The 4,276-nt window shown below is 42.7% G+C and overlaps 1 non-coding gene across 1 annotated transcript; it reads left to right on the forward strand.

Moving 5' to 3' along the window:
- Positions 1-3,964: 3,964 nt before the first annotated feature.
- LOC148581554 (small nucleolar RNA R71) lies at positions 3,965-4,072 on the forward strand. Its single transcript, XR_015893910.1, has one exon. It is a non-coding gene; the product is annotated as a small nucleolar RNA R71 (small nucleolar RNA).
- The last annotated feature ends 204 nt before the right edge of the window (positions 4,073-4,276 follow it).

The following is a 4,276-nucleotide window of genomic DNA, read 5'->3' on the forward strand; positions in this document are numbered from 1 at the left end:
CATTTAAGAGAGGTGATGGATTCATAGGACATTCATAACTTTAAGACAAAGTTACTAAATACTAATGATCATGTAATGAAGACACAAACATGGATAAGCACTTAACATAGAGAAAACAAAAAACAGAGAATGTAAGAACAAGGAATGAGTCCACCTTAGTGATGGTGGCGTTTCCTTCTTGAGGAACCAATGATGTCCTTGAGCTCTTCTATGTCTCTTCCTTGTCTTTGTTGCTCCTCCCTCATTGCTTTTTGATCTTCTCTTATTTCATGAAGGATGATGGAGTGCTCTTGATGTTCCACCCTTAATTGTCCCATGTTGGAACTTAATTCTCCCAGGGAGGTGTTGATTTGCTCCCAATAGTTTTGTGGAGGAAAATGCATTTGAGGCATCTCCGGGATCTCATGGTGATGAGCTTCATGCGTCTCTTGAGATCCATGAATGGGCTCTCTTGCTTGCTCCATCCTTTTCTTAGTGATGGGCTTCTCTTCCTCAATGGGAATGTCTCCTTCTAGGAAAGCTCCAGCTGAGTAACATAGATGGCAAATAAGATGAGGAAAAGCTAGCCTTGCCCCAGGAGAGGGCTTTTCGGCTATTTTGTAGAATTCAAGGGAGATGACTTCATGAACTTCTACTTCCTCTCCAATCATGATGCTATGAATCATGATGGCCCGATCCACAGTAACTTCAGATCAGTTGCTAGTGGGGATGATGGAGCGTTGGATGAACTCCAACCATCCTCTAGCCACAGGCTTGAGGTCCAGTCTTCTTAATTGAACCGGCTTGCCTTTGGAGTCAATCTTCCATTGAGCTCCTTCCACACATATGTCCATGAGGACTTAGTCCAACCTTTGATTAAAGTTGACCCTTCTAGTGTAGGAGCGTGCATCTCCTTGCATCATAGGCAAGTTAAATGCCAACCTCACATTTTCCGGACTAAAATCTAAGTATTTCCCCCGAACCATTGTAATATAATTCTTTGGGTTTGGGTTCTTACTTTGATCATGGTTCCTAGTGATCCATGCATTGGCATAGAACTCTTGAGCCATTAGGATGCCGACTTGTTGGATGGGGTTTGTTAGAACTTCCCAACCTCTTCTTTGGATTTCATGTCGGATCTCTGGATACTCATTCTTCTTGAGCTTGAAAGGGACCTTGGGGATCACCTTCTTCTTGACCACAACATCATAGAAATGGTCTTGATGAGCTTTGGAGATGAATCTTTCCATCTCCCATGACTTAGAGGTGGAAGCTTTTGTCTTCCCTTTTCCTTTTCTAGAGGATTCTCCGGTCTTAGGTGCCATCAATGGAATGGAAAAACAAAAAGCTTATGCTTTTACCACACCAAACTTAGAATTTTGCTCGCCCTCGAGCAAGAGAAGAAAGAATAGATGAAGAAGAAGAAGAAATGGAGAAGAGGGAGAGAGAGATGTGTTTCGGCCAAGGAGGGGAAGAGAGGGTTATTTTGTGTGAAAATGAAGAAGAATGGAGGTCTTTATATAGGGAAGGGAGGGGGTAAGGTTCGGCCATAAGGGTGGGTTTGGGTGGGAAATTGATTTTGAATTTTTGAAGGTAGGTGGGGTTTATGAAGTAGGTTTATGGGGAAGAGTGGATGGATGTGAGTGGTGAAGTGGTGATAGGGAAGAGAGATTGAGGTGATTGGTGAAGAGTTTTGGGGAAGAGTGTTTATGGGATTGTGTGAAAGAGGGGTGAGAAGAAGTGAGTGAAGGTAGGTGGGGATCCTGTGGGGTCTACAGATCCTGAGGTGTTCAAGGATTTACAACCTTGCACCAAATTAGGCATGCAAAATGCCCTTGCACACAACTCTGGGCGTTCAGCGCCAGATTGGTGCTTGTTCCGGGCGTTGAACGCCCATTTGTTGCCCATTTCTGGCGTTGAACGCCAGAACCATGCTTGTTCTGGGCGTTCAGCGCCAGCTCTTCTCCAAGGTGCAATTCTGGCGTTCAAACGCCCAGATGCTGCCCATTTTGGGCGTTCAACGCCAGAACCATGCTCTGTTCTGGCGTTGAACGCCAGCCAGATGCTTCTTACTGGCGTTTAAACGCCAGTAAGGTCTTCCTCCAAGGTGTGATTTTTCTTTTGCTGTTTTTGATTCCGTTTTCAATTTTTATATTTATTTTGTGACTCCACATGATCATGAACCTAATAATAAAATATGAAAGAACAAGAAAAATAAAATAAAAAAATTGGGTTGCCTCCCAACAAGCGCTTCTTTAATGTCAATAGCTTGACAGTGGGCTCTCATGGAGCCTCACAGATATTCAGAGCATTGTTCAGACTCCCCAACACCAAACTTAGAGTTTGGATATGGGAGTTCAACACCAAACTTAGAATTTGGTTGTGGCCTCCCAACACCAAACTTAGAGTTTGACTGTGGGGGCTTTGGTTGACTCTGCAGTGAGAGAAGCTTTTTATGCTTCCTCTTCATGGGTACAGAGAGAGATCCTTGGGTTTTAAACACAAGGTTGTCCTTATTTAATTGAAGGATCAATTCTCCTCTGTCCACATCAATCACAGCTCTTGCTGTGACTAGGAAGGGTCTTCCAAGAATGATGGATTCATCCTCATCCTTCCCAGTATCCAGAATTATGAAATCAGCAGGGATGTAAAGGTCTTTAACCTTTACTAACATGTCCACTATTTGTCCATAAGCTATTTACATGGATTTGTCTGCCATTTCTAATGAGAAATTGGCTTCCTGTACCTCAAGGGTTCTTAGTTTCTCCATTACAGAGAGTGGCATGAGGTTTATTCCTGACCCAAGGTTACACAGAGCCTTCTCAAAGGTCATGGTGCCTATAGTACAAGGTATTAAGAACTTTCCAGGATCCTGTTTCTTCTGAGGCAATGTCAGTTGATCCAGATCACTCAGTTCATTAGTAAACAAGGGAGGTTCATCTTCCCAAGTCTCAATACCAAATAATTTGGCATTCAGCTTCATGATTGCACCAAGGTACTTGGTAACTTGCTCTTCAGTAACATCCTCATTCTCTTCAGAAGAGGAATACTCATCAGAGCTCATGAATGGCATAAGGATGTTTAATGGAATCTCTATGGTCTCTAGGTGAGCCTCAGATTCCTTTGGTTCCTCAGAGGGAAGCTCCTTATTGATCACTGGACGTCCCAGGAGGTCTTCCTCCTTGGGATTCACGTCCTCTCCTTCCTTTACAGGTTCGGCCATGGTGATCAATTCAATGGCCTTGCACTCTCCTTTTGGATTTTCTTCTGTATTGCTTGGGAGAGTACTAGGAGGGATTTCAGTGATCCTTTTACTCAGCTGGCCCACTTGTGCCTCCAAATTTCTAATGGAGGAACTTGTTTCATTCATGAAACTTACAGTGGCCTTAGATAGATCAGAGACTAAGTTTGCTAAATTAGAGGTATTTTGTTCAGAGTTCTCTGTCTGTTGCTGAGTGGATGATGGAAAAGGTTTACTATTATTAAACCTATTTCTTCCACCATTATTAAAGCTTTGTTGAGGCTTTTGTTGATCCTTCCATGAGAGATTTGGATGATTTCTCCATGATGGATTATAGGTGTTTCCATAAGGTTCACCTAAGTAATTTACCTCTGCTATTGCAGGGTTCTCAGGATCATAAGCTTCTTCTTCAGAAGATGCCTCTTGAGTACTGTTGGATGCAGCTTGCATTCCATTCAGACTCTGAGAAATCATATTGACTTGCTGAGTCAATATTTTATTCTGAGCCAATATGGCATTCAGAGTATCAATTTCAAGAACTCCCTTCTTCTGAGGCGTCCCATTACTCACAGGATTCCTCTCAGAAGTGTACATAAACTGGTTATTAGCAACCATGTCAATGAGTTCTTGAGCTTCTGCAGGCATTTTCTTTAGGTGAATAGATCCACCTGCAGAAGTATCCAATGACATCTTAGCTAATTCAGACAGACCATCATAGAATATATCCAGGATGGTCCATTCTGAAAGCATGTCAGAAGGACACTTTTTGGTCAGTCCTTTGTATCTCTCCCAAGCTTCATAGAGGGATTCACCTTCTTTTTGTCTGAAGGTCTGAACATCCACTCTAAGCTTACTCAGCTTTTGAGGAGGAAAGAACTTGGCTAAGAAAGCCTTGACCATCTTATCCCAAGAGTTCAGGCTATTCTTAGGTTGAGAGTCCAACCATATTCTAGCTCTGTCTCTCACAGCAAAAGGGAAAAGCATGAGCCTGTAGACTTCAGGATCTACTCCATTAGTCTTAACAGTATCACATATCTGCAAGAATTCAGTTAAGAA

Source organism: Arachis ipaensis, chromosome B10 (genome assembly GCF_059453495.1).
Source record: "Arachis ipaensis isolate K30076 ecotype BB chromosome B10, ASM5945349v1, whole genome shotgun sequence".
Taxonomy (NCBI): domain Eukaryota; kingdom Viridiplantae; phylum Streptophyta; class Magnoliopsida; order Fabales; family Fabaceae; genus Arachis; species Arachis ipaensis.